This window comes from Chlorocebus sabaeus, chromosome 21 (genome assembly GCF_047675955.1).
Source record: "Chlorocebus sabaeus isolate Y175 chromosome 21, mChlSab1.0.hap1, whole genome shotgun sequence".
NCBI classification, from domain to species: domain Eukaryota; kingdom Metazoa; phylum Chordata; class Mammalia; order Primates; family Cercopithecidae; genus Chlorocebus; species Chlorocebus sabaeus.
Window position 1 is genome coordinate 96299923 of NC_132924.1, and position 20529 is coordinate 96320451.

The 20529-nt window shown below is 37.9% G+C and overlaps 1 pseudogene; it reads right to left on the bottom strand.

The window, feature by feature from the left end:
* Positions 1-466: 466 nt before the first annotated feature.
* On the bottom strand, positions 467-967 carry LOC119626174 (acyl-protein thioesterase 1 pseudogene; annotated as a pseudogene).
* Positions 968-20529: the final 19562 nt, after the last annotated feature.

The window sequence follows — 20529 nt, forward strand, 5'->3', positions numbered from 1 at the left end:
ATATATATGAATACATGTGTAAAAAGACAGACACTAAGCAATTTTGGAATAAATCCATAGACAAAGTCATAGAATGCGTAAATTGTTTATATCTTAACTGCTCATTTATACCTGAACAAATTTACATTAAGCATATCAGCAATTTTCAAGTGATGTAATAAAAAATCTGACTGTAGTATTTCATTACTTTGGTGAATTATATTTGCAAAAAAAGAAACTAGCTACCTCGCCTATTTTAATATGAGTATATTCTGAGCTATATTATAAGAATACAAGTACATAAGCTTAAAAGATCCTTAATTTTTCATGAGACATAGGATAAATTTCCTATAAGGTGTCACTGGTATGTATTTGCAAAACACTTTAACACTGAAAACTTTAGAAGTTTGAAGAGCAGACATTGGAAAAAGCATATACTCCACTACAATACTGCTGGTGTACTTCTATACAGGGACTCTTAGTGAAGTCAATCAATTGGAAGTAGAATTTTATCAATGAATTGCTTGACATCTAATCATTTTCTGTTGACATGAAGTGTGCATTATGCTTTCACAGGTTTTAAAGTTTACATTGGCTAGATTTACCAATATAAAACAATAAGAAAAAAATAAGGAAACCAAACATTGGGGTACAAAGGGTCACAATCTCCATGGCACTGTAGAATATAAATATCTCTATTAGTACCACCAATAGGACCCTTTGGAAAGGAAGCCCAAAGTGAAAGCCGGCAGTCACCTGCAGTGACACCTGCCAATTTCTGCTGTGTGGTAAGAGTAGTACATAAAAATAAAGCTCCCCCCTGAGAAAATCCTCCCCAAATAATTCTGTCAGAAAGAATGCCATTCTACACCTCTTGATCTACCAAAGGTTTTACATTTTCTGCTGCCTGTTGAATTCCAGTTTCCTTCTCCTAGGAATGTAGTGAAAGCCCAATAACATCAAACCAAGAAGGCATAGCCATGTTCATGTTTAATGTCATGGGCATAATTGGCACATCTGGGGAGACACATTTGATATGAACTTCTGATACCTGCAAAGTCTCTGCCCATCTGTACCCGATATTTCCCCATCCATGAAGAAAAATCACCACTGCTGTGGCCTTCAGGGCAGCAGACCCCATGGTGGGCAGCAGAGCAGACACGCATTGCCGCACATCCACCCACTACGTGGACTGTGCAAGAGGAGCGGGCGTGGGCCAAGGGCCAGTGAGCTGGAAGTCCAGCCAGCCTCACCCAGGTGCTCACTCAAGCCGCATCATCATGTATTTCAGAAGCCGTTGGCTATATTCCAGGAATTGAGGTGCTCACCCACATGTAAAAGTATTTGGCTTCTATTCTCTGGAATAGATATGCATTAAGATTTTGCAAATTTAGAATATAGACAGAAATATTTAAGAGTTTGACATTTTTAACATGTCACCAGATGTTACTTTTCCTGGTATTTAGTTCTATCTAGTTAGGGGTTGGCTCTTCAGTGGTTTGTGTCCCTATGTAGTGTCTATAGAGAACATTTATCTCTGCATTGTTTTAAGGTGATTGCTGCTACAGTCTATCCAGTCCAAACTGTTAGAAAGTGACAAGAAAGATTAATTGCTATTTGTCCCACATCTACCATGAATCTTTTCCACTTGGGCAAACACTATGTAAATTTCCTGGAAGGGTCACTTGGGGGAGTTTGTGGCTCTGATCTGTCCCCATCAGAAATCTGGCAGCCAGTGAACATGATCCTGGGCAAAGTGGAAGCAGCTTTTGATTGGCAGGTGCAGCTCCCTTCCCACCCCCTGAGCTTTGCCAGCCCCTACCCCTGTCCCTGGCCAAGATACACAGGCAGGGTGAGGCTCTGGAGCAGTGTAAAGGCCTGCCTATATGTTGCCTGCTTCCTGAGTGCTCCCATAGCTTCCTTAGGACCTTTGACAAAGCTCCTTTTCATCAGAAAAATTTGGACAAGAAGGCTTTCTTTACTTCACATTTGGGCCTAAGGAGCATAAGTGTTCATATCCTCTCACAAGCAGTTTGAGTAAATGAGGTCCCTCCAGCTCTGAACAAAGATCTGTCTTCATAGATTCCTTTCATCTAGACAGTTCTGACTAGCTACTGTTGTATGGCCTGAAAAATCTGCCCTTCATCTTTTGATTCTGTCATTCTTATAAAAACAAACAACAAAGTGCTCCAGACATCTTTGTACTGTCATAAAATCTAGACAAGTGAGTCTAGATTTACCAAAACAATCTTTCCTTAGTTGCATATAATATAAGTAGTGTAATAAACAAAAGTGTTAGTTGTAATATGATGACAAGAGGCTCAGACATGGAGTCACCAGGCGTGGGCTCTAATCTTTGTTCTGCAGATTGATTTTAAGCTGTGTAAACTTGGGCAAGTCAACTAGCATCTTTGAACATTATCTAAAAGACAGGACTATATTTCAGACATTGAGGTATTTGTGAAAATACTGTTTTAACTACCAAGAGATCCACTTACAGATGTGTCACTGGTGCAGCATGTGATCTACTCAGGACTCAGCACAGCCTACAAGTTCCTGGAAAATCTGACCACGCAAGGAAACATTCTCCTTCTTCACCCTCCACCACTTTCCCCTGACTCGTTGTGCTTTGAGCACCCACTGGCCATGCATTCTTCATTAAGGTTTTGCAAAACTCTTCTCTGCCAGCAACTCTCTGTGTCCCATTTCCACTTCTGCTGACCACCTCCTACCCATCCTTCAAGTTTCAGCCTAAATATCAGTTCCTCATATAAAACTTCCTGGCTCACCAGAGTGACTGGGTTCTGATGCAACTAGATCCTATTTCCTGAACTTTTTTATAGAAATACTCAAAATTGTAATGTAAACATTATTGTAATTAATGGTATAATGTCAGTATTTATCATCAGACTATAATTTGTATGAGAGCAGGGTGATTTTTGTATGGTTACGGGGCCTAGATCTTAGGTCCTTGGATAGTACCTGGATATAGAAGGTGCTCAGTAAGTATTTGAGTGAAAGAGTGAATGAACCCACTATATGCCCTCACATTTTCATGTTATTGCATGTGCTGATGCATCTGATTGGGAGAGCCTTCTCTCCAGTTTGATATTCCTTCACTGAATGAATCAATTCAGGGATTGCATACCCCAGACATTTATTATAGGTCCTTGGTAAATGCTAAATGCTTTCACAGTGCCTTGTATTTTCCTCCATGACAGAAGCTACACACTAGATGTACCTGGGTGTCATTAACAAATGCTGATGTCCAGACACTGCCCCAGACCAGTTAAACCAGAACCTCTGTTCCCAGCATCATTTCTTAAAAGGTATCCCTGGTGTTTCTAATATGAAACCAAGGTTAACAACCACTGATTACTATACTGTGTCCTTATCATGTATTAAATATATACATGTCTATGTCTGCTAGGAGGTTCAGCCCTTTGAAAGAAAGAACTTTTCTTGTTCATTCTCGTAGCCTGTGGATCTAGCATAGCAGGCATTTTGGTGAGTACAGAAAAAAGGGTTTTTGAATGAGTGGTTAGATGAACATTTGTTATTGAAGTTAGTACTTGTCATCACCAGACCATATTTTCCTCAGATATGAGTGAGAAGGGAATGCCCTAATAAAGACAATGACTTCCACGTATTATACCAAGGCATTCTCTATTGAGTGAGAGAAACATATAATGATCTATTATTGACAAAATTAAACATCCTTTTTTCCCTCTTGGATAATACAACAGTATTTCAGTCATAGAGAAAGCTTTCCAAAAGTATTTGGTTGTGAGAGAGTAATTGAATTGAGAACTATTGTGAATTGAAGCCAAACACATGTCAGAGTTTCACAGATCAGGCAGACATATGTTAATAGGACAATCACTGTCTCCTTTTTAGCCCTAAATGTAGAGCAGCTGAATAGGATAGTAACTAGAGGAACACAAGTGAATAAAGTGCAGTTTTTTCAAAAATCAATTTCCAAGAACTGCAATGATTTAATCAGTAGGGACTTCTGGACAAAGTACAAATAAGCTTGTCAACGTGTGCGGCATTCTGCCTGCCTGCAAAAGTTGGAGCTTTCCATAGTTTAGGGTAAAATTCTGTACACTTTGTGAATTCATATCTATGTGAATATATGCTTTTTCCTAGCAATATAGAATATAGCTTTTATCAGCATCTTTAAGAAGTCTAGTTTTCAGAAAAGGTCATTACTAGAGGGAGTTTGGAGTCCCTACTGACCTCTGTGGCAACATTAGCCTGGTGTGGACCAGGAAGCCTGATCAGGTTTTCTGACCCAAACTGAACAGACCTAGACTCTTCAGCCTTGTCCATAATCTCCAGTTCAGTCACACAAAAGTGCCAAAAACTGTCCTAACTTTCTGTGTCTTTATGTGACAGTTTTATCTTTAGTTTCTAATCATTTTATTTTATTTTATTTTATTTTCCCATGAATATTAATAACTTAAATTGGGTACTTTTATTTTTATATTTTTTAATAATTTATTATTATTATACTTTAAATTGTAGGGTACATGTGCATAACATGCAGGTTTGTTACATATGTATACTTGTGCCATGTTGGTGTGCTGCACCCATCAACTCGTCATTTACATCAGGTATAACTCCCAATGCAATCCCTCCCCCCTCCCCCCTCCCCATGATTGGCCCCGGTGTGTGATGTTCCCCTTCCCGAGTCCAAGTGATCTCATTGTTCAGTTCCCACCTATGAGTGAGAACATGCGGTGTTTGGTTTTCTGTTCTTTTGATAGTTTGCTAAGAATGATGGTTTCCAGCTGCATCCATGTCCCTACAAAGGACACAAACTCATCCTTTTTTATGGCTGCATAGTATTCCATGGTGTGTATGTGCCACATTTTCTAATCATTTTAAATTTACCTTATTTAATTTAAAGTTCCCAGAATTTTCATCATCCCAACATTGTCCCTTCTTCTTCTTCTTGTTTAGCATATATTTCTACTTACAGAAACTAGACAACTTATTTAGTTTCCTCTTCAAGCTTCTTTCTTTTGGGTTATGTTCCTAACATATACAGAAAGTTGCAGATTATGACCTACAAGAGGACCCCAGGGAACACTGGCTTTTAGTGAGCAGATGGAATAGGAAATCATAGGAGAATTACACAGGTCCGTCAGAGAAATGGGAGAAGAACCATCAAGAGAGGATGAGATCGAGGACAGGGTGAGTTATAACAGGAATACTCCTTGGATGTGTCCTTGGATGGAGGTTGTGAGTGACCTCATTTGGTCACTGGGGACATGGGGGTGGACGTCAGACTGCAGTGTCTCAAAGTAATGAGCCAATGGATTCGGTGACATGGTTAGCTCTAAAAGGAAGGAAAGAGGAGGAAGCAAGAGATTCAGTTTATCATTTATTTGGATAAAAAGTCCTGTATATGCTGAAGGAAAGAATGCAAGGGGCGAGTAATGTTTTAGAAGCCAGAGGAAAATTTAATGTTACGATCCCTCAACATGAGGAAAAAACAGTTTATTTTTGGTGTGTTTATTTCATTGTATAGTGTCTTTGAAGATGAGTTGCTTATTTTTCTTAGTAGAACTATATATAGTAAAACCCTGTATCCATAAAGCATAGCTCCAGGTATTCAATAATAAGGTTATATTGAGAAGATAAAGATTTCTTACTCTTCACTTCAAAAATGGTTCGATATTCTCACCTCTTCACTTCCCTGCTTTAATGTTGGCAGATGACACATATGTTCTCCTTTCTAAAGCAACCACATTCACCACTGGCCTTCATACTATGCATTATTCCCTCTTTCTAGCATTTTCAATCTGTTTGATTACATACATGTTTCATTCACCCCTGTTATTCCCTGAACCTTGCGAGTTTCAAATCCACTTTCTATTCACTATACTTTCAAATTAACATTCTAATTATCTCTTTTATCTCTAGTTTTCATAAAAGTATTTTTACTCTCTTCTTTCTCAGTTTCTATTTGTTTATCACCTCCTGGCAATCTAACTTTTGTCCTCACCAATTGCCTTTGCCTATCCTCTCACCAGCAAATGACAAGGAAGAGAATCCACACCTTCTGCCCACTTTGTCTCACTTTCTGCTCACTTCCTGTACCCTGGAGCCTGCTTGCTTTGCCCTGTGGGATCCCTTCTCTGTTTTCTATTGTTATTGTTTCCAAGTTTGGCTCTTGCATGGAGCAGGTATTCACAGCTGTATGACTCATGGTACAAAGGTGAAGGGTAGCACAGGTACACAGAATTGTTATGGTACATGGTGGTGGTGAGTGAAGGCCCTTACTTCAAGCTTCTTGGGTTTACATTCTAGTTCCTCCATTTAAAACCTATGTGGCCCCAGGTAGGTTATTCACTCTTATTGTCAAAAATGAAGATAATATTAGTTCTTAACTTATAGGCTTATTGGGAGAACCAATTAAGTTAAAGTGCTTAGAATAACACCTGGTCTATATTAAGCTGAATGTCATATGACTTATAAAAATGACTGTATTATTTTTGTACTAATAAAATAACTGCTTACTATATGTCAATCATGTTCAAAAATGCATTTGTTGTAAGTCCGAGATCTGCTCTATCCTTTAATCCAGATTCAAGGGTTTTACACTTCTAGCATAAAATGTAATTAGAAAAGAATCTACCCCATAGTGTTGTACACCTTAGACAACCCTGGCATGTAATATGTTCTCCATAAATGTTGGTTATTATAATTTGTCAGGTGAAAGAGCTTGTTGAAGAAAATCAGAGGCTTTCAAGGAGACAGCAACTTTTATTAACAGGGAGACTACAATGACCAGGGGAAGTGCAAGTCTTCTTAGAAGTTATGCTGAGTGGATAAAGCTCTCCTACTGGAGAGCTGGACTTATCTAACAGACCCTTGAGTCCAAACAAGGACAGCCTTTGAGGTTGAAACTATCAGCAGACATGGACCTCACTGGATCACTAGTTCTCACTTTCTTCATATCCCAATAGGACCATCACCTCCTGTGAAGGTAGCCTACCAGAGACTTCGCTCTGTAGGTTGACTGCTCAAGTAAATTAGGCCCACATACTAATCCTGAGTCAATTTTGACTCATTCATTCACAGTCAGCAAATATGTCTTGAGTATATGTAGTAAGTATAAGGAACTAGGCTGGGTACAGGAATACAGTGATGTATAAGCTAGACATAATTCTGTTCTCATTAAACATGCTCAAAGAGAAAAATTTACCTTTGAAATATTGATGGACTTTCTATCTGTATTTCAGAGAACCTCACAATACAACTATTATATTTATACTCAAAAGTTTCTTGCAGTGTGTAGATTCTACCACTTCATTTTTAAACTTAGGACATTAAAAGTTAAAAACCATAACTCTTCATATTGATCCTTTTTTTATAGTCAGTGGGCACAGAAGGGTAATAACAAAGTTTTACATTATTTTCAGCAATGTTTCAATTATTTGTTGCCCCCAGGTTTCAGAAATTCTCCTCTTAAGACTGTGATTTCCAGGAATCAAACCCTCAGGCTCAGACATCTTAGTCGTAAGTGCTACTCATTTTCCCAGTTGCTCTGTAAGGTACAAATTTTCTGAAGACTGGGCCAACCTCTATGATTTCCTTCCTTCCTCCCTCACCTCTCCCTATGTTCCCTCCTTTTCTTTCTTCTGTTCCTTCCCTTCCCTCTCAACACCAGACTACAAGAGGTTTGGGTTTCAGTACACTTCTTTATAGTTTTTAAATAGGACATTGTTTGTTATAGGAAAGCACCTTACACAGATACTATTTTCCCAGCACCAAACTTTTGGATATTTCTTTTCTTCTGGGTTTGAGGACCATAATCTAACTTCTTGTTTGTCTGACTTGCTATTTCTGCTATTTGTCCTGTTTGCAATAAACAAAGCATTTCAGGCATTTCCATATTTTTGCAAGTTATCCCCTAAAGCTTGGTTTCTTCAGGCCAAAGCCTACACATTCTGACATTCCTTCCGCTCAAACACACACTGAGACTTTCTATCTAAGGACACAAAAACAATGCCGGGGTAAGGTATCAGTCACGTCTGTCAAAGCAATTGCAGTTGAGTAGGAAGAATATAAACACCAATGGCATAAAAATAATTACAAGAATTGCTTATATAGTAACTTATACAAAGTATTATAATAATTACATATGGGTATTATATCATATTACAACATGTGCATGTGTATATATGCATCTAGGTATACATACGTTAAAATCAAATATACATGTATATCTAAAAATACAGTGCTAAAATTTGCAGATATACTAAATTTTATATACTAAATTTTATATACTAAAAATACAGTGCTAAAATTCGCAGATAGTTGATGCTTTCAGAATTCAGAGGATAAGATTGAGGATTAGATTACTTTGGAAGGATTTTAGCAAAAACAATAGGTAAAGCTAGCACTGAAGAATGAGTAGGATTCAGGAAGGAGAAATGCACAGAACTCTGGGGGAAAGAATGGCATAATCGGGAAGAGAGTCAGGAAACACAAAACATTCTTTAGAGACATTTTCTTTTTCCCAGGAATTGTGTAGTACATTGCAGGATAAAGTAAGCCAGAAGTTTGGAAAATAATAACTTTTCCAAAAGGGAACAGGTAGTGTAGGGCCAGGAGGCCAGGCTGAGGAGTTTGTACTTGTCTCTGACACCTGGCCAGTGTGAGTCCAGCAAGCATGAGTGATCATTTTTTATTCCTGGTTGTTGGCTATATGCTATTTTAAATATTGAGGATTATGGGGATGCTCTGTTACACATGTGTATACCCTGAAAGGAAATATTAATTTTATTTCATTCTACTTTTTAAATGTTTAAATATATACAAATAAAAATATACTTGGATATCAGGAATAAGCAGGGCTTTTATTTTAGATATTGTTTTCATTCACTAGTAATTAATCTAACATCATTTGTTAAATACTCCATTTTTTCTTCAATTACTTGAAATACTACCTTAATCATTCATATACTGATTTTCATATACACCTGGGTGTATACTTTGTTTCATTGATGAATTTGTCTATTCTTATACCAAGACTACCCTTATTTTATTTTTTTCTTTTTTAAAAACAATTAGTTTTATTGAAGTATAACTAGAATCCAATTAAATTCACCCATTTTAACTATAGGTTTTGATAAACTTTGTGAAATATGTACAGACATATAGCCAGCACCAAATCAAGGCAGAATGCCTATCACCCTGAAGTTTTTTTATGCCCTTTTGCAGTCAGTCCTCTCCCTGTATCCTCCAACTCCTGATAACTACTAACCTGATTTTTGTCCCTATAATTTTGCCTTTTCTAGAATTTCATAATAAATGGAATCATACAATAGCCTTTTGTGCTGGGCTTCTTATATGTAGCAATAATGGCTCTGAGATTCATTCACACTGTTGCATGTAACAGTAGTTCTTTCCTTTTTATTACTGAATAATATTGCATTTACAGATGCAACTTGTTTATCCAGACATCATCTAATGAACATTTAGATTGTTCCCAGTTTTTGGTTATTTTGAGTAAGACTATTATGAACATTTCCATACACTTCTCTTGTGGATATATTTTCATTTATTTTGAGTAAATACTTAAAAGTGGGATTACTGAGTCATCTGGAAAGTACCTAATGAAAAACAATCACACTGTCTCCTAATGTGGCTGAATCATTTTGCATTTCTACAAGTAGAGTATGAGCTCCAGCTTTTTACATTATTGTCATCACTTGGTACTGTCAGTTTAAAAAATTTTGATCATTCTCATGGGTGTGTAGTTGTATTTTGATATGGTTTAAGTTTGCATTTCCCTATAGAATAATGATGTTAATTATATTTTCATGTGCTTATTAGTAATTTATAAAAATTCTTTGAAGTCTCTGTTTAAATCTTTGGTCTAGCTTTAAAAATTAGGATATTTGTCTTTCTACTTTACCTGTTATTTTCATTATTGAGTTGTAAGTGTTCTTTATATATTCTCAACACAAGTCTTTTATCAGATACATGTTTTCTTCCAATTAATACTATATATGCTATTGTTACTGGCATTGAAGACACTTGTTCTATCATTTCAAATTCCTTACAGGAATTCTGCTTTACATGGAAATAGACTGTATATTGGCATGAGTATTAAAATCAATGGTACTCTAATGAAAAATGCCAATAAAGAAGGCAGAGTGGTCATGAAATCTCTGTGCATATGAGCACTGCATTTCTAAATATAATCTTCTATATAGTGGCTGGGAAAATCTTGTACAAGCAACTATCCATCTCTTTTCTTTATTCCTAACTCCCTTGCCTTTGCTTAGAGTGATTTCTCAGTGTCTTGGCATATTGGTTATCCTTTTGACCCGAGTTTTCATTGCCTTGATATACCTCTCCTCTACTTAGGAAGAAGATAGGTTATAAAGATCATAAAAAACATACCTACATGCTTTTGTCATCACTGATTACTGACTGAGAACCAAACACATTGATTTCACATAATTTAACAACAGGAGAGATCCCAAACCTCAAATTTCAACTCCTGAGTTGTTTAGTAAAAGTCCTCATCCATAGCAGATATTCATTAAATGTTTCTTAGATCAAATTATGGTAGAAATGTTTCTAATATGTCTTTGCTACCTACTACCCCTAAACATCAATAGCACAGACAGTTATCCTTGATTGGTGAGGATATATATTGGGCAGAATCTTGGCCTCAGGCAAATAGTGGCTGGACCACTGAGACAAGGGCCTTCATTAAGATAATTTTCTTCTTTTAGAATTAGGCTGGAATCCTGTGGATCTTCCACAATAGAGTCACAAATATATATGCCCAGCTCAGAACCCTCCTTCAGATCAAGAAGCATATGTTCGGTGCCTGCTTGAGATTTTTCCATGGATTTATCCAAGATACCTCAACTAAAGCCATAGCGTTTCTACCAGAACATAGTCCCCTCAGAGAATGCATTATAATTCTTCCAGTTGTACCTTTCCATCTTCACCCCATCAACACTGTCAATACAACCCTATTTTAAACTACCACCATCACATTTTGCCTCCCAGTTGATCTTCCTGAACTCACTATTGCTGCCTTCCAATCCTTTATCCACATTGTGCAAATCTGATCCACCACTGCCCTCTCACCCTCTTCACTAACTTTCCTTTGCCCTTAAGGTAAAGACACAACTGCTCAATGGTCTGTAAATCTTTGCTTGGTCTTCCCCCAGCTCACACCCCAGCCTCCTCATACATTATGTTTGCTATCAGTGGCTCTGCTCTTTATTTAGTTCTTTTTTTTTTTTTTTTTTTTTTTGAGGCAGAGTCTCGCTCTGTCGCCCAGGCGGGAGTGCAGTGGCCGGATCTCGGCTCACTGCAAGCTCCGCCTCCCGGGTTTACGCCATTCTCCTGCCTCAGCCTCCTGAGTAGCTGGGACTATAGGCGCCCGCCACCTCGCCCGGCTAGTTTTTTGTATTTTTTAGTAGAGACGGGGTTTCACTGTGTTAGCCAGGATGGTCTCGATCTCCTGACCTTGTGATCCGCCCGTCTCGGCCTCCCAAAGTGCTGGGATTACAGGCTTGAGCCACCGCGCCCGGCCTATTTAGTTCTTTATAGTTACCATGCTTCCACCCCAAATACAGCATTCCAGTACACCTGCCCTTTCCTTTGCCTGTGACAATGATGATATTCTCTCCCTTCTATGTCTGGTTAATTTCTGTTTATTCCTCAATCTCAATTTATTTCCTCAGGAGGACTTCCCTGACCTTGTAATTTTACATTCATCTGTGAACTCATCTTATTCATGTCTATCCTTTACCCACATGTAAGTTTTATGACAAAACTCCATTTTCACCTAACACCTAGCATACAGTATGTGCTCAAAAATAGTCATTAAACCAATAAATGAATAAATTATTGCTTTGAGCCTTCAGTCCACTCAGAATGTTTAACTATTTCTTCAAAAATCTTCTCTTCTTTTACCTTCTCCTAACTCTCTTATATTCTAACAATTCCAACTCAAGTCACTCCTGTCTAGGCTGCAAACTTCTTGAGGGAAAAAATCCCATCTTTTTCGTCTCTCTAATTCACACAATGCCTAGTGTGCTGCTTTGAATCAGGAACAACATTGTGAACGAATGAAGGGAGGGTGTGAATGAACAAACGACCTACCCTGACTAGTCATATTCCATTTCTCTGACTGTTATGTATCTGAGTGTCTTGGCTATCTAATTTGATGTAAAGTTCTTGCTATCTAATATTATTCTAATTTCTTGAATAGTACTGCTTGTCATATATCTGACTCAGCTTTCTGCTCTACATCTTGATTTGTGCTGATTCACAGTGCACAACCATGCAAAGTGGATCTACCCAAGCTTTACACTTCTTCAGGACACAAACTTCCTACACTGACATGCCCTTTTCCACAGCTCCTCCCAGATATTACACTCTTTCCTGTCTGTAGGATTGTGTATGTGCCATTTCTTCTGTTGAAACGCCCTCCCTCTTCTTCCCTGCCTATTGGAATCTATATGTGTTTTTTAAAGACTGACATTATGTACTGCATCCTACTATAAAGCTAAGCCAATGTATATTTTAGTAATGTGTGTACTAGTTTGGGGCCAGCCAAACTTGCATTCAAATGCGTATTCTGGCATTGCTAGCTCTGTGACCAGGGTTATATTACACAACCACTTTAAAACTCAGTATCCTCATTTATAAAATGGGAATAATAATGGTAATGCTGTTTTCTTTTTGTAAAAACAAACCATAGAAGGGTTGTTCTGAGGATTAAATCAGAGAAGGCACACAAAGTGCTTTGCATAGTACCTTCCATATGGTAGGCACTTAATGCTCTATAAATGCTAACTGTTGCTGTTATAATGATAGTTACTGATAATAATATAATATAAAAACCTTTGGCTATTTAGCCCACAATGATATTTCCTTTCTCTGAATTTCTATGGCACCGAGAGTCAACTCTACTGTTGGGCCTTTATTATTCTCCTACTATTTCGTATGTATAGTTTCTGCCTCCTCAGTTCAATTGTAGGCTTATAGAGAGCACCTAATACAAAGCCAGTCGCATAGTAGGGATGCTGTATTACTTGCTGACTGGTTGATGGTTTTTTGCCTCCAGGCTGCTGAAGTAAAACCCAATAAAATCACCAAGGGAAGGAATTTAGATCAGGAGTGGGACCTTTCTAAATCCTCCAAAATCTAATTAAGGGAGCAAGGTTTGTGCTATAACACCAGACACAAAGCAAGAGGAGAACAATTAATGTTCTTGTTAGAATCAGAATGGAAGTCATTCCTTATATCAAATGTGCTGAACCTGGGCTCTGGCGCATCACATCTGCTATTCTCTCTATAAGGCAATATCTATTCTACTTTTGTAAATATTCATTTGTCTTCAGACTAGAACTTCCTTTTCTGAAGCCACAGATTTGTTTGCTGTCAACACCTGTGATATTAAGCTCTTTCATCATTCTGACGACAATAATTAAGAACATGGCAAAGAGAGCAGAGGATGATCACAAACATCCAGAAAACAATGAAGAATATAAATGAACAAAAAGTACTTCGTTCATTTGTTCTTAAAACTAATTATAGATGTTCTCACTGTTTACCTTTTAGTATCTATAATTCAAAACACATAAAATTTGGCTTTAAGAGGTTGAATGTGTTACTCAAAGCAGTCTGGGAGAGTGAATTACAACAATGGCAGAAAAGAAGGAAGGAAACTTCCCTCTGAATTTTGCCAGTACTTTGGAAGTTTTTACTTTCCTTTTCAAGCAACCACTTGTTTACATTCTTTCCTGACCGCTACCATCATGACTGGTTACTATATCTTGCCTGCTCTGCTGTCCTCTCTTGCTAGACCCAGTGTGTTTCCTGCATGTCTTCAACAGCTCACCTATATTTTTCCTCTTTACCTTTCCAACCTTATCCTGGCATCTCTAAATTCCATGCTGTATTAGTCAGAGTTATCCAGAGAGATATAATCAATAGGATAATAATGTTTCAGAGAGAAAGAAAGAGAGACAGAGGAGGGAGGGGGTAGACAGATAAGAAAATTATTATGGGAATTGGTCATGTGATTATAGAGGCTGAAAAGTCCCACTATCTACCATCTGCAAAGCTGGTGAACCAGAAAATCCAGTAGTGTAATTCAGTTTGAGTCTGAAGGCCTGAGAATCAAGGGAGTCAATGACATAACTCCCAGTCCAAAGTCAAAGTCCTGAGAATCACTGAGGTGTAAGGTCAGGATGGGCACTGATGTAAATCCTGGAGTTTGAAAACCTAAGAACCAGAAGTTCTGACATCCAAGGGCCAGAGAAGGTGGATGTCCTAGCTGCGAAGAAGAGTGAATTCGTCCTCCTCTTGCCATTTTGTTCTATGTAGGCCTTCAACAGATTGGATGATGCTTGCTTACACTGGGAAGGGCAGATCTTCTTTACTCAGTCTATTGATTCAAATGCAAATCTCTTCCATATATACCCTCAGACACACCAGGAATAATTTTTTGCCAGTTATCTTGGCATCTCCTAGTGTAGTCAAGTTGATATATAAAATTAACCACCTCTTGTGTGGGGTTGTTATGGGGTGGCAAACTTAATTAAGTTTACCCCTTGTCAACTTGGCACATGTATGCGTCTCCTTAAATCATACTTAATCTCCAAATAAAGACCGTAAGAAGGTTATAATTCTGCTTAACATAATGCGACTATTCTGAATACAACTGAAATGCACTAATTCATTCCCTAGAAAAGGGAGTAAAATCTGTGAGTGATGTTTACTCTTTTCCTGATATACTGTAACTAAAATACTGATGTAAGATCAATACTGGAATACTCCTTTTCTCTTGTAAGTGGTTGATTGGAAGTATGCAATGAAGATATTTTGTGTATCTCTGTAAATAATTCTTGACATGGACTATCGGTGCTCTTTACTACTGGAAATAGAATCATTAACATCTTCAAATCTAATCAGACCACGGCCAATTCCAGGAGCCCCCAAACTGGTTCACAAAACTCACCCTTAAACTTCTGTTCCTCTAGAATCACTCTCAGAACCAAAATCTCTATTAGTCTTGGTCCTCCAGTGAATCAGAATCAACAAGATATATACAGATATTTAAGAGGAGATTTATTATGGAAATTGTCTCACATGATTATGGGGCCTCAGAAGTCCCATGATATGCCACCTGCAAGCTGAAGAACCAGTAAACCTGGCAGTTTAATTCAGCTGGAAACCAAATGTGGCGTCGGCGGATGAGGTGGATAGGGAAACACTGGTATAAGTATTGGAGTTCAAAAACTCAAAAAACAGGAACTCTACATCTGGGCTGGAGAAATGGACTGGTATGTACCAGCTTCTCAAGAAGAGAAGATAATTTGCCCTTTTTCTGCCTTTTTATTCGATTTGGGCCCTCAATGGATTGGATAATGCCTGCCTACATTGGTGAGAGTGAATATTCTGTACTCAGCTTATGGATTCAAATGCTAATCTCTCCTGGAAATACCTTCATAGACACTTCACTGGGTATGAAACACACTTCATACCCAGAGATAACATTTTACCAGCTATCTAGGCATCACTTAGTCCAGTCAAGTTGATACATAAAATTGATCACCACACATGCTAATCTGATACTCTGATATCAACATGTGACATATTCAGTAGCATTTGTTGAATAATCACTTATTAAGCATTTACTGTATGTCTGACACTGTGCTAAACACTCAGATACATAGCTCACTTAATCTTCCAATACGTCTCTGAAGTAACTATTCTTCCTTTCTTTCTGTAGCACGACGTTGTTCATCTTCATTCCATATCAGCTGTTTGCCACCCCAGCCAAATATCAGATCCTACCATGAAAGGCACAATTTTATCCCCAGAATCCTGAATTTGAGGCTTCCCCAAATGGGGCCACCACTATTAACTCCTTACCTAGGTTTTTCTTAACATCCATTCATACTCTGTGAGTCTGCTTTTCAGCTCTCTGATCCTTCATTCATTTCATCTTTTTTGATTCCAGCTACTCAATTTAGATATGTTACTCCATGATTGGCTCCTTCAGTCCTTTTCTTGCCACTGTCCCACACTCACCACTCTTGATATACTGGCATTCCAATCTCTAATAATGCATCACCAGCCTCGTCTGCTCCTACGTTCCAGCCCTGAGTGCTATTGTAATATCATATATCAACTGGGCAGGCCTGAATCCCGGCGCAGTGGCTCACACCTGTAATCCCAACACTTTGAGAGACCGAGGCGGGTGGATCACAAGGTCAGGAGTTCGAGACCATCCTGGCGAATAAGGTGAGACCCCCGTCTCTACTAACAATACAAAAAAAAAAAAAAAAAAAAAAGCCAGGCATGGTGGCGGGCGCCTGTAGTCCCAACCACTCAGGAGGCTGAGGCAGGAGAATGGCATGAACACGTGAGGCAGAGCTTGCAGTGAGCCGAGATGGCGCTGCTACACTCCAGCCTGGGCGACAGAGACTCTATCTCAAAAAAAAACAAAACAAAACAAAGAATCATGTATACATTTGCTCAGTTCTTGCCAACCTCACCTCAACTCTGGCTGCTCTATGGTCATTTATTTATCCAGCTTTTATTGATTTGCTGGTATCTTCCTTGCCTCTAGCCACACATAAACTTGAAAATATAGGATTTTCAAGAAAAAATATTTTTGGTTTGAGAAAAGAAACAATTTTGAATTCTATATTCCTTTGAGTTAAGATATAATTTGTTAATCACAAAAGAATAGCAGAAGAGATATAAAGCATATTATTTATTCAACCAATAGACAATGCCTTTTAGCATAATTTTTAAACTCCTTGTAATAACTGTGCTCCACAGATGGGGGAAAAAAAAACACTAGGAAATAGGCAATACAATTCATTTGGTTTCTTATTAGTTATCCCATGTTATCTATTTCATGTGCTTATGTCATTCCTTACCTACAATATAAGGTTCTTGTTCACAGAACAAACTAGACTCTGGAACCATAATGTTTGAACACTGAGTTCAGTACATAGTATCTGTGTGACAATAAGAAAGTCACTTAACTGCTGTATGCTTCCATTTCTTTTTTTTAAAACTATATAATGGCAATAATATTATTTAACCATAAGGTTGTTGTGAAAATTAAATGATCTAATGCATGTAAAGTGCCCAGTATATTACCCAACACAGAAAAATCACAAAATACCATTTGCTGAAATTACTGCTATTGTTATTATTACTGAGTTGATAGTGGGTTGCTCAATAAATGCAACTCAGTTGGAAAGCAAAATGATCTACCTTCCTCAAATCAAGACTGTTTCATGATAGTCATCAAGACGCATCAGTAGATACAATTTTTCATCCAAATTGGGATATTGAGAGATTAACAGAGTCCTTTAATATTTATGCTGTAATAGCAGAAATATTCTGTATTTGCCCACTGAAAATCAGGACGTATGATCACCCTACCATAAAACAATGTGTTTAGGGAGTCTTTTTCCAATGGTACAAGTTAATAGCCCTGTGCTCTTTAATTCCAAACTGGTTTTAAAGATATAATCACTTAACAGGTGGCCAGAAGTTAACATTGCCTATGATTTTATTATTTAGCATAAGCTACAATACCAAATTTTTAACTCTGAAATCAGTGATTGTTAACGGCTACTTATTTGTTGGTGTTATTGTCATGGGGAGATTTTTATGCATGGTTTGTTTATAAGTGAAAACCTTGTCCAAAGCATCTGGCAAATCAAGCGGTGAATTCCACAGTCAGCATTGCCAGATTTCTGGCATTCCTACATGATATTATCTAGAAGCATCCAGGTATGTCTATCTTACTTTTATATACCTCCTGCATATTTTTTGTCTTTCTGGTCTTCTTTTAGATTAAATGTCTCCCTGATGGTGAAGACCAGATCCTGAAAAAAAGGCACTGACATGTAACTCTCCAGTTAGAGTAGAAACAGAATAGGATCACACCAAATGGGGTCTTATTAGTTTTGTCTTTATTCCAGTCTCCTTTCTCCTGTCTTCCCATTCTGTTGCTTTAAGCACAAAACACAATGAGGGTTTAATAAATATTTTTCAAGAGATAATATCAAACTGACATTGGAATATTTTTTATTAGGAGCATTAAAAAATACAATCGACTCATACTCGCCATGTTTTCTGTAGAATCATTTTCATTCCTGTCACATTGAATGAATGGAGCAATGAATTCTCTGAGTCTCCATATACAATTTTCCTAAAGGGGTTATTATTTACAATGCCAAAAATGAAAGGAAAACAAATGATTTTTTTTACAATAGCCTACTTCAGTGAAATGCCAAAAGGCCATTTCATTTTAAACTAGTAATTTATAAATTTTGAAAAATGCCTTCCCTCTCTCTATACCTTGATTCTGTCCTGACTACAACCCCAACACCGTCAATACAACAAAAAGGAGAGAAAATGAGTAGCAGCTTTTGTCTCTTTCCCAGATTCTTATCTTTGACATCATTGCTAAAACATCGGGGGAAACAATTTTCCTCCCCACAATTATCCTGTCATGGGGGCTAGTTGAAGCTTTCTATGGAGCGAAAAAATATTTGCAGACCCATTATAAGGAAATCGGAGATAGATGACTTGTGTTTTCCTATTAGCTTCTTGCAGAAATAGATCTAGCTTCTTCCTCCAGTGTTAAAGATTGTCATCAAAAGCAAAATGTAGGTTTTCAGATTTTTTTATTTGTAACAAAATATGTTTTCCCTGTCTGTGTAAATGAATCTACTGATCCCACTGATGGAAAGCCATGTTCCTGGAATTGTTTTTACCTATAGTACAGTTGAAATTATGGTCCTCCATCAGCAGCCTTTCTTTGGGTTTCCCTTGTGGACAACTGCAAAGCTTTCAAGGATAATGGCTGGTTTTAAGGCCACTATGCACATAGTCATCCCTTGTTAGAGATAGCGCTCATAACATACTGTACTCATGGCAGCATCTCAGCTCTTGAACATGTCAATGCTATAATGATTTGTAAAGAATAGAGCATCCAGGCAGGTGATACTGGGACCAACTGACAAATTCAGAAGAAATAAACACATACAAAAAAACAAATAGTTACCTACATCCATCCCCTAACTTTCTGTCTTGAGCATTATTAATTCCCTATTGTGCACAACTTCTTGATAAGAATGAAAATCTTTATTCTTTACCTGTGTACAATCAATTCTTTATATAGATTATGGTATATAGTAAGGTCTAGATAAATGTATAATGAAAAGAAATGGGAACTCGTACCCTTAGGTCAGCCCCTAAACAAAACTTTATCCAGCTTCTACATTCTCATTCTATTCCTGACCACATCTAGCTCATTTTTTCTGACTTGAGGTAAAATGTTTCCTTTTCTGGGAAATCTTTCCTATACCCCCAACCAGATTAGGCACTCCTGCCATTTGCTTTAAAACACTGCCTACCTCCCTCATTTGTAACTACTTGTGGAACCAGAGCTGTTACAGTTTAAACTACACAAGACTATCTGAGACTCATTCAGTGCACAGCCTCCAAAGTACAGGTATGGCCCTTCTTGTCCATCACTCACTTGGTTTTCAGATTCTCTCCCTTGGATGTATAGGTGTCCTGGTATATATGTATGTTTGGGAGATGGGATATTTAATAGGATTGAGGATATACTAAAGGCACAAGCAATGGAAGGTCACATGGCAGAGGGAGAAAGGGAGAGAGAAACTCAGCTTCAATTTTTAACTATCTAGAATCTTGTGATCGAATGTCTGATATTTTAATATCAGGATATTTTGAGTCATTTCAAAAAACATTTTGATTATACTTATAGAAGGAGGATGATTGTTTGGAATCTTTCCAGATGTTATCCTGGCCCTCAGGTGGGTGTGTACCCAGAGGATTTGGATGAAGGCCCAGCCAAGTCTTCTAGACTACTGCCCACACATACACTTGGGACTCCTAGCTAAAGCAATGAGTCCAGTTCCAAGGGTCCGACATTCCGAGGAACACAGTATACAGCCTTGACCATTGGAGCTCTGAATCGTCCCTGAATTACTCCCAGGAAACTGAAACAGGGCCCACTGCCTGTAGACTCATACTCTTATTCTTTCCCAATATTTGAAAATGTTCTCTTCCATCTTCTCTTCCCCACTTCAGAGGTATGATCCTCTCTGCTTTCCCCTCTGGGGTACTTGGCATAATTTCCCCCTTAAAATTAAACCTTCCAAAAGCCTGGGAGAGAAAAATAAAGAGAATGAAAGACATTAACTGTCATTAAATTAGATTCTTCTCTGCAAGGAAAAAGAAAACCCAAATTAATATCTCAATAAATTATCCTGACTTAGTGTGCAAGAAACAAACATAGTTGCACTGAAATATAATAGCAAGATGGAGCTTATAAAAGTCAGACAAGGCCTACCTGAAGACTGAACAAGGCAAAGAAGCCACCTATGAACAGAGCAGGGCTGGGGAGCGCTCCTGGCACGGAAACTACTAGGTGGAAAGGCCTGCAGGTGGACCAGTGCCTCGAGGGCTTCCAGAAGGAAAGACTAGTTT